The sequence below is a fragment of the Orcinus orca genome, chromosome 5, assembly GCF_937001465.1.
Source record: "Orcinus orca chromosome 5, mOrcOrc1.1, whole genome shotgun sequence".
Classification (NCBI taxonomy): domain Eukaryota; kingdom Metazoa; phylum Chordata; class Mammalia; order Artiodactyla; family Delphinidae; genus Orcinus; species Orcinus orca.
In genome coordinates this window covers 49,516,534-49,533,512 of record NC_064563.1, presented here as the reverse complement: position 1 = coordinate 49,533,512, position 16,979 = coordinate 49,516,534, and the positions used below count along the sequence as shown (strand labels likewise).

The 16,979-nt window shown below is 34.9% G+C and overlaps 1 protein-coding gene across 1 annotated transcript in view; it reads left to right on the top strand.

Annotated features, from left to right (window-relative positions):
* The window catches only part of BCHE (butyrylcholinesterase), an 88,580-nt gene that overhangs the window by 29,445 nt on the left and 42,156 nt on the right, over positions 1-16,979 (top strand). The gene's annotated exons all lie outside the window — the stretch shown is intronic.

Below are 16,979 nucleotides of genomic sequence, written 5' to 3'. Positions count from 1 at the left end.
TATTAATTTCAAATGGAGGAACTTGATTCTCCAGATGGTCATCAAAGCAGAGCTGATGCACATACTTATTCCTTAATAAGCATCCTTATTCCCAGTGGCATTGTGACTAGTGGTGTTTGTCCCAATATCACAGCCTAGCCTCTGAGTGGAAAGCTGGTAACAAAATAATACACCCAAGGACAAAATAAGAACAAATGTTATAAAGTGATAAAGCTATGTAAAGTATTCAGTGAATCCCTTAAAATACATTAGTACACAAATGAAGGGAGTGTATGTCCCGGAATCTGCACTCTTCCAGGACACTATGTATAGTGTATATCAAGATATTTTGTGTGGACATAATCTTCCTAGTAGAGACAATATGGAAAACTGTCATAAACATCTTGCCTATGAATTTGAACCTGCTGCTAGAAAATCACAAATTAAACAGAAAAATATTATCCCTAGCTCATACTGAGTATAACTATAGATAACAAACCTAATTACTTTTCGCAGTTTTATTGAGAAATAATTGACATACATCACTGTGTAAGTTTAAGGTATACAGCATTATGGTTTGATTTATATATATTGTGAAATTATTACCACAATAGGTTTAGTTAACATCCATTATCTCATATAGATATAATAAAAAGAAAAGGAAAATTTCTCCTTGTAATGAGAACTCTTAGTACCTATTCTCTTAACAACTTTCCTACATATCATACAGCGGCCATCATGTTGTACATTACATCCCTTGTACTAATCTAGTTTGCTCCTTTTGACCACCTTCCTCCAATTCCCCCTCCCCACCCTCCACCTCTGGTAACCGCAAATCTGTTCTCTTTTTCTATGAGTTTGGTATGTTTTTGTTTTTGGATTCCATGTATAAGAGAGATTATATACAGTATTTTTCTTTCTCTAACTTATTTCACTGAGCATAATGTCTTAAGGGTCTGTCCATATTATTGCAAATGGTAGTATTTTCTCTTATTTTATGGTTGAATAATATCCCATTGTATATATATACCACAACTTCTTTATCCATCCATCCATTAATGAATATGTATTTTTAAAAATTCAGTTAGCGGGCTTCCCTGGTGGCGCAGTGGTTGAGAGTCCGCCTGCCAATGCAGGGGACACGGGTTTGTGCCCCAGTCCGGGAAGATCCCACATGCCGTGGAGCGGCTGGGCCCGTGAGCCATGGCCACTACACTTGCGTGTCCGGAGCCTGTGCTCCGCAGCGGGAGAGGCCACAACAGTGAGAGGCCCGCGTACCAAAAAAAAAAAAAAAAAAAAAATTCAGTTAGCAAGAATACAGCCTACCTAAAACTTGTTACTTTTGTCACCAAAATAAATCTCAAATTCTGTAATTAGTGTGAAAATAGAGAATGAATTTAAATTACCTAATACAATGTTTATCACATAGTAGGCATGATTAAGAATGGCAATTTTAATATTACTACTAATAATAAACATTAAAAATCCTCCTAAGAATGAGTAAAACTCTACTGACCTCTATAAAATACTGAAGAAATAGGGGCATTTTCCAATAAATTATGATAATAACATAATTCTTATCTAGACAACACCGTGTTTTTGAAATTTTGGCAGTGAAGGAAATTTAATTAAGGGCCATGCTTTACTAAACATGCTAAAGTCAACTTTTACTAAATATTACAAGTTAATCATAAAAACCATGTCACTTTTCTTAGGTAACTTGTGTACATTATTATATTATGTACTCTACTTTGGAAGGTACTGTAAATATGAAAATATGCTATCCTCAGATTATAAAAATGCATAGCAATATGAGTGAGATTAGTTAGAGGGGCATATACCCAACGCAAACTTGTTTTAAGGTATCACTAATAAACTTATGCTAAATATGAGCAATGGATCTAAACAGTTACGCATGTACAATTATATAGACACATATATAACGGCAGGTAACATATTTTAATGCATCTTGAATGTCAAAAATTCTTTAAATCTACTCATTCATTCTAAATTGTTATTATATAACAATAAAATAAGAGTATCCTGTATTTAAGCTGTTATGTCACACAAGAGACCTACAAACATTCAAATTTGGCAATAGTTTGATGTCTTATCATAAAAGTTGAAAAATTCTCATAAAATTTTTAAATAGAAACCACATGGAAATTGGGTTTAGCTTTTTTTTGTACCTGAACTTCAATATTTTAATTTATATTCGCTTAATGTTATCCATCCAACCTTCAAAATAGTCCACAGAAAATAAAGGATAAACATTTTTACTGAAAATATAGAAAAATGAAAGTTCATAACAGTTTTGTCTTCCATAAGCTAAGTACTATGTAATATTATGGACACCCATTTATCATAAAAGGAAATAATTTCATAATATCTTGAGAAATACTTATGGATTGTCTATTCTTTAAATATAAAAGGTAAAAATAGTCTTTGACTTTCTTAGTGATGAAATAATATATATAAAGTCAAAAGGAATAAATAACTGTAATATACCACTCCTTAATTGATGATTTTTTTCCTCTACATTTCACTTTCTTAACTTACCCACAGATAAGAATATATTCAGCATTTTTCTGTAGTATATACCTCTGTTTTGTAGATATAAATAGCATTTTGGGAGAATATTCATAACAGGCTAAATGCTTTCAAAATCGGCCTTCTTAAGTTGTAGCAGAAATAAAGTAACCACAATATAGTCATAGCCTTTAAAATTAAATATTTATTTATTATGTTTATAGAAGACAAAATTGGTATTTAATTCAAAGATATTTCCTAAAGACAATCTTATCACAGTGGATTGATTATGCAGCATTTTTTCATAAAGTATCACTGGAGTATTAGAAATTAAACATACCAAAAATTACTTTAAAAAAATAGCAAACTTTTTTCATTGTTTCCTTATAATGTATGTAATTAGTATATACAAAGATTAGATATATATTTGGCAAGTTCAAAAAAATTCCTAAAAATCTATTTTTCCTCAGTATTTATGAATTCATAAATGGTATCTGACATATCTATCATTCCTTTCCTAATAGCTGGTGTCAGAATACTTAATATTTAAAATAAGCAAGACTATACTACTCGGTGGTCAGTTTTTCTTAATGAAATCCAACCCAACAAAACCTTAATCATAAAAATTTCAATGTGAGGAAAACACTTTTTATTTTTAAGATTCTAATCAAATTTCTCTATTTTGATCTCAATCATTTTTAAAATGAGTATCTCAGTGTCCACTACAGTGTTAACTGGTTATTAAAAACAACTGTAACTATTTTAAGTGTATTAAAATAATATTGTGCTCCATGTAGGGAGAATTTCAACTCTATTTTCTTTCCAATATGGAAAGTTATTGGACAAATAAGCTTCTAAAAAATGTTACTTTACTTTGGGGCTTCCCTGGTGGCGCAGTGGTTGAGAGTCCGCCTGCCTATGCAGGGGAAACGGGTTCGTGTCCCGGTCCGGGAAGATCCCACATGCTGCGGAGTGGCTAGGCCTGTGAGCCATGGCTGCTGAGCCTGCGTGTCCGGAGCCTGTGCTCCGCAACGGGAGAGGCCACAACAGTGAGAGGCCCGCGTCCCGCAAAAAAAAAAAAATGTTACTTTACTTTAAAAATGGCCTTTATCATGAGAAATTGGAACAAAATTCTTTAAAAAAAAGAATCTTGTATGATGTCAGAAAGGTAGACAAACATTGTAATTCAACTATAATTTACCTTAATCTGCAGGATTTTTGTTCTAAACTTATTTTTTCAAAGAAACAGATGCTGGAAAATTTTAATTAATGTGAGGAACGTAATATAACTTTTTTTGTTTTTCAGTAATATTTACCTCAAAAAAATACGAAGAAATGAAAATTATGTACTAGTTGACTTACTATCTCCACTCCACCAACCAAAAAAAAAAAAAAGTAATAACTTCTTTAGAAAAATATGATAGATCATAGTTTGTCTAAAGTTTTGATAATATCTATACTGAAAAAAAGATACTAATCACATTACTACCTTTTTCAAACCTCCAAACCCTATCAACTGTTCCTTCTGAGATTCAAATCTGACCACAACAGTTTCAACTTCTGAATATTTCCTTAACTCTGACTTTAAGTGATGTATGGCTGATCCTAAAGATTCTATTTCACCTTCAGTCCATTAAACTGATGGCTGTTTTTATTTCACTATTCTTGTACCATAGATTTGTGTATATATATATATATATATATATTTATTTATATATTTATATATTTATTTATTTATTTATTTATTTATTTATTTGAGTAGTGGTTACCATTTTGAAAACATTGTTCCTCCCTTCTCCCTCAGAATATTTCAGTTCACGTGAAGCAGATTGTGTCAGACTACATCAGACTATGCTATCCACTCTCCATTTTTGCTATAGTCATCTGCTTAAATCCTGGTGAATCCTATTCATTCAATGAAATGAATTTTATTGAAATTTTATAGAAATTTTTAGCATCTAGCTTACTTTTCTTCTCTCTACCATAAATCATATAAGCACTTTTAATTATTTTAGTGTTCATACTAATAATCTATCCAACGTTTTGACTTCTTTCTCTCAATCTTTATCTCTCTCTCTCTCTCTCTCTCTCTCTCTCTCTCTCACACACACACACACACACACACACCTTACTAATGAATTCAAGACCTTATCCTCAAGGTCTTTAATGTTGCCCAGTGTTGTGTCCCTCACCAATTCATTTCCACAAATTTTCTAAATAACATTTATATCTTCTCTCTCTTCAAAGCTTAAAAATTCCTCTTCCAGACACACTTTCTGTTATAAACTTTCATTTTACATTGAAAAAAAAAATCCCAGACTCAATCAGCTCACCAATCAACCTATCAAAATCCACACCTAACTACTTTACCTCCCTCCTTCTACAGTGTATATTTTGTCTCTCATCTCTAACCATGGGCAGGATTATGCAGGGCCCATGCATGACTATGCAAGAACTCAGCTTTTAAATTTATTTTTCTTTTCTCTTTCATCATCATTTTTTCCTCTCTACTGAATCATTCCCATTAGTTTACTAATATATAGTAGTACCTCTAATCTTTAAAAAAGACCATGCATTGTTCAATAGCTACTTCCTTGCGTTCCTACTCTCTTGACAACAAAACCCTCTAAATGAGTTATGCTACTAATTACTTACTTCTATCCTCTCATTCTATATTTACACTATTTCACTATCCCAGTCACCTCATGTTGATCACTCTCATAACGGTTGGCAGTTACTTCCACATTGCTAAGTCATATAATCATTTCTCAATCTTCTTATTTAACCTGTCATCAATGTTCAACATATTTTGCATCTTCTCTTCCTTGAAACATCTTCAGTTAGGTCTTGGGAACCCAGAAATCACCAGGTTTTGTCTAACTTTTCCAAAACTGCTATTTTAGCCTCCTTTGGTATTTCCTCTTCTCATCTCTAAATGATTCAGTGTTCCAAAACTCAGTTCTTGGACATATTCTATTTTCTCTACATATTTATTCCATAGGGGATCCAACCTAGTTTCACAATTTTAACTACCATCAACATGCTGATGACTTCCAAAGTTATATCTGCAGCCCAGATCTCTCCCTGAAACCCTGGACTTAATGTACACATCCACTTAGATATCTACTATCACAAACATTTATAGCCATAATTGGTTTTTAATATTTTCCTCATGGGCTTTCTTTCCCATTTCAGTTAAAAATGACTCCATTCTTCCACTTGCTTATGCTCCAAACTTCAACATCAGTGTTGCTGTCTCCCTTTTTATCATTCCTCACATCCAGTTCATCAGTAAATTCTGTCAACTTGACCTTCAAAAAAGTAACAAATCAGAATTCTCTTCAAGGAGATTGGTTCAAGATGGCAGAGTAGAAGGACGTGCTCTCACTCCCTTTTGCAAGAACACCAGAATCAAAACTAACTGCTGAAAAATCATTGACAGGGAGACACTGGAACACACCAAAAAAGATACCCCACATCCAAAGACAAAGGACAAGCCATAATGAGATGGTAGGAGGGGTGCAATCACAATAAAATCAAATCACATAACTGCTGGGTGGGTGACTCACAAACTGGAGAACACTTATACCACAGAAGTCCACCCACTGGGGTGAAAGTTCTGAGCCCCATGTCAGGCTTCCCAACCTGGGGTTCTGGCAACAGGAGGAGGAATTCCTAGAGAATCAGACTTTGAAGGCTAGTGGGATGTGATTGCAGGACTTTGACAGGACTGAGGGAAACAAAGACTCCACTCTTGGAGGGCACACACAAAGTAGTGTGCACATCAAGACCCAGGGGAAGGAGCAGTGACCCCATAAGAGACTGAACCAGGCCTACCTGCTAGTGTTGGAGGGTCTCCTGCAGAGATGGAAGGTGGCTGTATCTCACCGTGAGGACAAGGACACTGGCAGCAGAAATTTTGGGAAGTACTCTTTGGCATGAGCCCTCCCAGGGTCTGATATTAGCCCCACTAAAGAGCCCAGGTAGGCTCCAGTGTTGGGTCACATCAGGCCAAAAAACTAACAGGGAGGGAAACCAGCCGCACCCATCAGCAGACAAGTGCAAAAAAGTTTACTGAGCTCTGCCCACCAGAGCAACAGCTGGCTCTACCCACCACCACTCCCTCCCATCAGGAAACTTGCTCAAGCCTCTTAGATAGCCTCATCCACCAGAGACCAGAGGACGGACAGCAAAAGCAAGAATAACTACAATCCTGCAGCCTACGAAATGAAAACCACATTCACAGAAAGACAGACAAGACGAAAAGGCAGAAGGCTATATACAAGATGAAGGAACAAGATAAAACCCCAGAAAAACAACCAGAAAAAGTGGAGATAGGCAACCTTCCAGAAAAAGAATTCAGAATAATGATAGTGAAGATGATCCAGGACCTTGGAAAAAGAATGGAGGCATGATCGAGAAGAGGCAAGAAATGTTCAACAAAGACCAAGAAGAATTAAAGAAGAAATAAACAAAGATGAACAGTACAATAACTGAAATGAAAATACATTAGAAGGAATCAATAGCAGAATAACTGAGGCAGAAGAATGGATAGGTGACCTGGAAGACAGAATGGTGGAATTCACTGCTGTGGAACAAAATAAAGAAAAAAAAAAAAAGAAAAGAAATGAAGACAGCCTAAGAGACCTCTGGGACAACATTAAAAGTAACAATATTCACATTTTAGGGGTCTCAGAAGGAGAAGAGAGAGAGAAAGGACCCGAGAAAATATTTGAAGAGATTATAGTCGAAAACTTCCTTAACATGGGAAAGGAATAGCCACCCAAGTCCAGAAAGCGCAGAGTCCCAGGGAGGATAAACCCAAGGAGAAATACACTGAGACACATAGTAATCAGACTGGCAAAAATTAAAGACAAAGAAAAATTAGTGAAAGCAGCCAGGGAAAAATGACAAATAACATACAAGGGGACTCCCATAAGGTTAACAGCTGATTTCTCAGCAGAAACTCTACAAGCCAGAAGGGAGTGGCATGACATATTTAAAGTGATGAAAGGGAAGAACCTACAACCAAGATTACTCTACCCAGCAAGGATCTCATTCAGATTTGACGGAGAAATCAAAAGCTTTACAGACAAGCAAAAGCTAAGAGAATTCAGCACGGCCAAACCAGCTCTACAACAAATGCTAAAGGAACTTCTCTAAGTGGGAAACAAAAGAGAAGAAAAAGACCTACAAAAACAAACCCAAAACAATTAAGAAAATGGTAATAGGAACATACATGGCGATAAGTACCTTAAACGTGAATGCATTAAATGCTCCAACCAAAAGAAACAGGCTCGCTGAATGGATTCAAAAACAAGACCCATATATATGCTGTCTACGAGAGACCCACTTCAGACCTAGGGACACATCCATACTGAAAGGGAGGGGATGGAAAAAGATATTCCAGGCAAATGGAAATCAAAAGAAAGCTGGAGTAGCAATACTCATGTCAGATTAAATAGACTTTAAGATGAAGGATGTTATAAGAGACAAGGAAGGACACTACATAATGATCAAGGGATCAATCCAAGAAGAAGATATAACAATTATAAATATATATGCTCCCAACATAGGAGCACCTCAATACATAAGGCAACTGCTAACAGCTATAAAAGAGGAAATCAACAGTAACACAATACTAGTGAGGGAATTTAACACCTCACTTACACCAATGGACAGATCATCCAAACAGAAAATTATTAAGGAAACACAAGCTTTAAATGACACAACAGACCAGGTAGATTTAATTGATATTTATAGGACATTCCATTCAAAACCAGCAGATTAAACTTTCTTCTCAAGTGCACTCAGAACATTCTCCAGGATAGATCACATCTTGGGTCACAAATCAAGCCTCAGTAAATTTAAGAAAATTGAAATCATATCAAGCATCTTTTCTAACCACAATGCTATGAGATTAGAAATAAATTAAATGGAAAAAAATGTAAAAAACACAAACACATGGAGGCTAACCAATATATTACTAAATAACCAAGATATCACTGAAGAAATCAAAGAGGAAATCAAAAAATATCTAGAGACAAATGACAATGAAAACACAATGATCCAAAACCTATGTGATGCAGCAAAAGCAGTTCTAAGAGGGAAGTTTATAATAATACAAGCCTACCTTAAAAAACATGAAAACCCTCAAATGAACAATTTAACCTTACACCTAAAGGAACTAGAGAAAGAAGAACAAACAAAACCCAAAGTTAGCAGAAGGAAAGAAATCATAAAGATCAAAGCAGAAATAAATGAAACTGAAACAAAGAAAACAATAGCAAAGATCAGTAAATCTAAAAGCTGGTTCTTTGAGATGACAAAATTGATAAACCATTAGCCAGACTCATCAAGAAAAAGAGGGAGAGGACTCAAATCAATAAAACTACAAATGAAAAAGGGGAAGTTACAACAGACACCGCAGAAATACCAAGCATCCTAAGAGACTACTACAAGCAACTCTATACCTATAAAATGGACAACCTGGAAGAAATGGACAAATTCTTAGAAAGGTATAAACTTCCAAGACTGAACCAGGAAGAAATAGAAAATATGAACAGACCAATGACAAGTAATGAAATTGAAACTGTGATTAAAAATCTTCCAACAAACAAAAGTCCAGGACCAGATGGCTTCACAGGTGATTTCTATCAAACATTTAGAAAAGAGCTAGCACCCATCCTGCTCAAACTCTTCCAATAAATTGCAGAGGAAGGAACATTCGCCAACTCATTCTATGAGGCCACCAGCACCCTGATACCAAATTCAGACAAAGATACTACGAAAAAAGAAAATTACAGACCAATATCACTGATGAATATAGATGCAAAAATCCTCAACCAAATACTAGCAAACCAAATCCAACAACACATTAAAAGGATCATACACCATGATCAAGTGGGATTTATCACAGGGATGCAAGGATTCTTCAATATATGCAAATCAATCAATGTGATAGAGCATATTAACAAATTGAAGGCTTAAAACCATATGATCATCTCAATAGATGTAGAAAAATCTTTTGAAAAAAATCCAACACCCTTTTATGATAAAAACTCTCCAGAAAGTGAGCATAGAGGGAACCTACCTCAACATAATAAAGGCCATATATGACAAACCCACAGCAAAAATCATTCTTAATGTTGAAAAACTGAAAGCATTTCCTCTAAGATCAGGAATAAGACAAGGTTGCCCACTCTCACCATTATTATGCAACATAGTTTTGGAAGTCCTAGACATGGCAATCAGAGAAGTAAAAGTAATAAAAGGAATACAAATTGGAAAAGAATAAGCAAAACTGTCACTGTTTACAGATGACATGATGCCTATACATAGAGAATCCTAAAGATGTCACCAGAAAACTACTAGAGCTGATCAATGAATTTGGTAAAGTAGCAGGATACAAAATTAATGCACAGAAATCTCTTGCATTTCTATACACTAATGATGAAAAATCTGAAAGAGAAATTAAGGAAACACTCCCATTTATCACTGCAACAAAAAGAATAAAATACTTAAGAATAAATCTACCTAGGGAGACAAAAGACCTGTATGCAAAAACTATAAGACACGGACAAAAGAAATTAAAGATGATACAAACTGATGGAGAGATATACCATGTTCTTTGATTGGAAGAATCAACATTGTGAAAATGACTATACTACCCAAAGCAATCTACATATTCAATGCAATCCCTCTGAAATTACCAATGGCACTTTTTACAGAACTACAACAAAAAAATCTTAAAATTTGTATGGAGACACAAAAGACCCCGAATAGCAAAAGCTGTCTTGAGGGAAAAAAATGGAGTTGGAGGAATCAGACTCCCTGACTTCATACTATATTACAAAGCTACACTAATCAAGGCAATATGGTACTGGCACAAAAACAGAGATATAGATCAATAGAACAGGATAGAAAGCCCAGAGGTAAACCCACGCACCTTTGGTCAACGAATCTATGACAAAGAAAGCAAGGATATACAATGGAGAAAAGACAGCCTCTTCAATAAGTTGTGCTGGGAAAACTGGGCAGCTACATGTAAAAGAATGAAATTAGAACACTCCCTAGCACCATACACAAAAATAATCCCAAAATGAATTAGAGATCTAAATGTAAGACCGGACACCATAAAACTCTTAGAGGAAAACATAGGAAGAATACTCTTTGACATAAATCACAGCAAGATCTTTTTTGATCCACCTCCTAGAGTAATGGAAATCAAAACTAAAATAAACAAATGGGACCTAATGAAACTTAAAATCTTTTGCAAAGGAAAGGAATCTACAAACAAGACCAAAAAACAACCCTCAGAATGGGAGAAAATATTTGCAAATGAATCAACGGACAAAGGATTAATCTCTAAAATATACAAGCAGCTCATGCAGCTCAATATCAAAAAACAAACAACCCAATCTAAAATGGGTAGAAGACCTGAATAGCCATTTCTTCAAAGAAGGCATACAAATGACCAAAAAGCACATGCAAAGCTGCTCAACATCACTAATTATTAGAGAAATGCAAATCAAAACTACCATGAGGTATCACCTCACACCAGTTAGAATGGGCATCATCAGAAAATCTACAAACAATAAATGCTGGAGAGGGTGTGGAGAAAATGGAACCCTCTTGCACTATTCATGGGAATGTAAATTGATATAGCCACTATGGAAAACAGTATGGAGGTTCCTTAAAAAACTAAAAATAGAATTGCCATATGACCCAGCAGTGCCACTACTTGGCATATACCCAGAAAACACCATAATTCAAAAAGACGTATGCACCCCAATGTTCATTGCGGCACTATTTACAATATCCAGGTCATGGAAGCAACCTAAATGCCCATCGACTGATGAATAGATAAAGAAGATATGGTACATATATACAATAGAATATTATTCAGTCATAAGAAGGAAGGAAATTGGGTTATTTGTAGAGATGTGGATGGATTTAGAGACTGTCATACAGAGTGAAGTCAGAAAGAGAAAAACCAATATCATATATTAATGCATATATGTGGAACCTAGAAAAATGGTACAGATGAACTGGTTTGTAGGAGAGAAATTGAGACACAGATGTAGAGAACAAATGTATGGACACTGAGGAAGAAAACGGCGTGGAGGGTGGTGGTGTGATGAATTGGGTGATTGGGATTGACATGTATACACTGATATGTATAAAATGGATAACTAATAAGAACCTGCTGTATAAAAAAATTAAATTAAAAAAAGAAATCTCTTCAAGAGTACACTTTGCTTACAATTGGTAATATTCATTATGTATCTTTTAATCTAAAATAATCATAAATATAGTCTGGGCATTAGGTGATATTAAGAAATCATTGTTCAATTTGTTAAGGATGATGTTATTTTGGATAATTAAGAATATGCCTTATTTGAGGGGAGGAAGATGCATACTGAATTCCTTAGGTGAAGAATGTGATGCCTACACTATAGCATAAAACAAACAAATAAATAGAATAAGTTGGAAAATACCCAGAATTTAACCAGTTTTGGCCACTTCCACTGCTACTTCTTAGGTTCCAACCAACATCATCTCCCACATGTATTTTTGCACTAGCCTCCTGTATGGTGTCTATTTTCTGTGTTTGTTCAACTTCCATCTGTTCTCAACACAGCAGCCAAAAGGAGCTATTAAGTTTGTCAGGTCATGTCATTTCTTTGTTAAGAAGCCTTCATTTGCTTTCATCTCACTCGGAGTAAAATGAAATCTTTTACAATGATTTATAGGCCCCTTAAACAATCTCTTCTCTGACTTCATCTCCTCTGCCTTAACCGCCTCCATTCCACACCAGCCACACTGGTTTCCCTGCTGTTTCTTGAACTTACTGGCACACTCCTATACTAAGTATAGTCAGAACTTTTGCACTGAGTCTCTTTCACTGGTTTCTTTGCCTCCTTCCCTAGATTAGTACATGAATATATCTTTCATTTTCTTCAGGTCGATCCAAAATCACCTTCTTGGTAAAGACTTTCCTGGTCACCTTATTACATTTTCAGCTTTCTACATGCTAAACATTTTCCTTCTCTGCTTCTTTTGTCCCCTAAGCATGTAGTATTTAACTGGTTGATATTATACATCGTCTCTCTCTCTCTCTCACCAAAATATAAGCTCCAGAAGAAAAAGGGGTTTTGTTTATTTTGTTCAGAGCTTTATTATCCAGTACCTACAACATTGTTAGGCACATAATAGATAGTCAATGAATAATTACTCAGTAAAGTGAATAGATAAATAATTAAGTGAATTATTCTTATCTTCCCTACATCTAAAGCTTTCCAGAGCTTAGGTTTTAGATCTCTTCCCTTCTGTTTTCCTATATGCTTCCCTAAGTAATCTCATCTTATTTCTATAATGTTAAACACCATATATATACTCATGAATTTTTTTATATCTCTGTAAATGTCCCCTATATGTTCAAGTTTCTCAAAACCCAAATCTTTGCTATCTTTGAATCCTTACTCCCTCCATATCATATCAGCAAATTCTAGTAGCTCAAACTTCAAAATATTCCAAAAAATAACAGATCTTACTATCCTCAGTTAGAAACCTAATCTATGCCATGAAAGTATCTTCTAGTTTACTACAATAGCCAGTCTCCCTGGTTCCACGATTGTCTCTCTGTAGTTTATTCTCCGCACTATGGTTGCAATTAATTTTTCAAGATGTAAGCCAGATCTTATCACTGCCGAGATAACTCTCCAGTGATTTCTTAGTTTATCTAGAATAAAATCCAAATTTTATCATTATCTAAAAGAACTTATATGGCATGTTCTTTGCCTACTTCTGTTAAAATTATCTCCCTGCTCACTATACTCCAGTCACTTTGGTCTCCTTGATACAATCGAGTAAAAATGTATGGATAAATAGTCCCTGAGAAGTTGAATAACTTCATGCAAGTTTACCCTATTTTTAGTATTAGAGTCTGAGCACAAGCCCTGTGATTATAAATCAAATATCATGCATCCCTTCAGGATGTAATGTGATACTGGGAGAAGGTTAAGGGTATCCATTGAATGGGAGAACACAGAAGTGTGCACTTTTGTGGAGGTTAAATATAGTGTGGTCTCACTGAGTTGAACAGGGAAGCAGAATGCTAAACATAGGTATATATACAAGTGACTGGGATTTTATCTCTAGGGTCCAGCAAGGTGCTGTGGATAAGAATGTGGAGAGACGCAGGGAAGTTCACCATAGACAAGAATAATTAAAACGAGAGTGGATAAGTTCATTAAAGGAGTGGAGAGAGTCACAAAGAAAATTTGAGCCTGGGGAATGAACCTTACAAAAAGTTACACCCGGGAAACCCAGAATCTGAATGGCAATTTGTTTTCTGTTTTTACTAATTACAAACCTTTGAATAACAAGGTCTTACTTGCCTTTGGAATATTGAGTCACAATGACAGTGATTTTAAAGGTAGAGAATAAGACATACATCTTCATCAAAGTTTCCAGGTAGGTATGTGCAATTTTAAAAAGTCCTGCAAATAAGTCTGGTAGACCCCTAAATGGATGTGTCTCCTAATCATCACCATTTTCTTTTACTCTTATTTCCCTTCCTATTGAGAATCACTGATTTACAGCATAGGAAGCAGAAACACCTAAAATACTTCTTTTCAAACTATACCAACAAAAAACGTTAAAAATGTAAGAGGAAATGATGGTAGTAGCAAAAGAGACACAGCATAAAATAAATATACATTTAAATTAAAAGCTATCTCATGGGCTTCCCTGGTGGCGCAGTGGTTGAGAGTCCGCCTGCCGATGCAGGGGACACGGGTTCGTGCCCCAGTCCAGGAGGATCCCACATGCCTCGGAGCGGCTGGGCCCGTGAGCCATAGCCGCTGAGCCTGCGCGTCCAGAGCCTGTGCTCCGCAACGGGAGAGGCCACAACAGTGAGAGCCCTGCGTACCGCAAAAAGAAAAAAAAGCTATCTCATGTATAACACTGTCACCATTGTATGGATAATATAAATTACTGGTACATGAATGTCCAAAAGAATGTACTTTCCAAAAAAGAGTTGGGATGATAATGTTTAGAAGTATGAACACATTTAAAAGACGCAATACTTCTATTTTAATTACTTTTTAATCCTGAAAATATTGAAATAAATGATGTTAAAAGTTAAAAATCTAAACACACACTTTAGTATGGATTTCTTGGTTTTTCTTTCACCTCCACACACACACACACAAAGCCTTGCTTTTTTATTAAACTTCTAACAAACAATGATGCATCAGAAATAGCATGGCCTTTAGACAAACACATACTTGATTTTTGAAGCCCATGTTTACCACAGAGTTACAAAGATAATTAATTCTTCTGTGTCTCTATTTCCCAAATAAAATCTATCTCACATCTTTATTGGCAAACTTTGTCCAGTGAGTAATGTGGATCCTACTGTGGGAAGTCAGCAAACAGCTGCTAGAATAGCTCCAGTGATTACAGGACAGTGTTGTCACCACTATCGCTATCCTCCTCTTCATCATCATAGCTTCCATTTGTTAAATATTTTATTCATATCCAGGTATGGCTCTAAATATTCTGTATAGATATTTCATATTTAGTTTACAACCACTCTATGTAAAATGCATTAATATCCCTATATTACAAATCAACTAATGATTGGAGAATTTAGGCACATTGCCCAAGATCACACAACCAATAACATTTATAACAAACTTCTTCTGCTTCATTTTATGAAATTAAAACTATTTTTAAATTATGACACCTGCAATAACACTTTAGAACCCCTCGTATCAAAAAAAAAACAAAAATAAAACACACTTTGAAACATAAGAGGAATATGTTGTTGGCAGAAATACTCCTTATCTTCTTTAAAAATCTACCATTCTCTATGTAGAAAATAAACGTTTATCCCACCTCTCAGATTAAGGACATTTTAATATTTCTAATTCCAAAAATCATATTTATATTATATTTCATAATTTATATTTCATTTCATAATTCTATAGTCATAAAATGTTGAAAATGTATCTGATCATAACAAGAGAAATATATCTATAGCCCTAATCATAAGACAATACAATTTAATAGAAAAGATATTAATTTTTCATTACCTCAATATTTTTGCATAAAATTCAATAGTGTCCAAGGAACACTTCTTTTAAATTCACAAGTTATTAAATCACACTTCCCAGTGTAAAATAACTACCTTTTTAGTTTTTATTATGGTTCATCTGCCTTGGACATAAGAAGTAGAGTCCTGTGACTGACTTAGCTGCAATTCGCAAGTCATTTAGAAGCCACATTCATCATTGTCACTAAAGAAGAGCCCAGAAGAAATTGTCTGGGCTGTATTTAGCATCTATGAGAACTGCAAAGTCCACTCCTTCTCGCATTTCTCTTTCTAGATAAAAGCCAGAAGGCTGTAACCAAGAACCAGTGCAGGAAGTAAGGTTCACTTTCATTATCCTTCCTTAGTTCCTCTCACAATTCCTTTCTATGACTCAATAGCCAGCTCTGAATTATCACATGTTCTTGAAAGATATTTGGTTATACTGCTTGTCTTGTCTTCATAGATAAAATAACTACCTGAATTTTTAACGATATTACTTTATTTGTTGTCTATCTCCACTCATTAAATTGATGGAAATCTGTGATCAGGGCCCTTATCAGCTGTCACTGCTATGTCCATTGCCCATGGAGTTCCTGGCACACACTAGGCAATAGAATTCAATAAGTGAGTAACAAACAACTTCCTGAAAAAAACATGTTTGATATTTTATTGTGGATTAAAAAAAATTCAACAGAATCCTGGCTATCATATGATACATCTCCAAATAAAAATAACCTCATTTTCTCATGAACCAAGAGGTTATCTTTAGTCTGGTAGACAAAAAGAGGTGTTTGAGTGAGGGGGTGAGGTATCTGGCTTCAAGTAAAACAAAAATTTTGTCATAAAGAGAGTTTTAATATATTTTATGTGGGCACAAAGCAGAGAACATTTAGGTAAAATTCATAGAGAGATCATTTTAGCTTAGTATAAAAAAACTTCAAAACTATTTCTCTTTGAGAAAAAATAAACAATAACTCTAGTGCCTGGAATTCTAGAAGAGTCTTAATACAGATCTGTTTGATCAACTAGAGTGAACGATGAATAAGGTTGTCAGGAATTAGAATGACTTTGTCCAGAATGTGACACAGATCCCATTATGGAAAGTGAACAAACAAGCTAGAAGAGCTTGAAGCAGATATTCTAGAGACAATGAGAGACTGAATAGGACATTAAGCAACATTATCTCAACTTCATTTAAAGGTCATAATATTTATCTCTGAATAAAAAAAACAAAAATTATTTAATAGAAAATCTAGGAAAAGTATCCAGAAAAAAGTTAACTGAAACAATTTAAGAATAGAAAATCTTTGACTATAAAATATATCCAACTACCTGTTAATAAAATACAATGTTTTCATGAGAAATAATT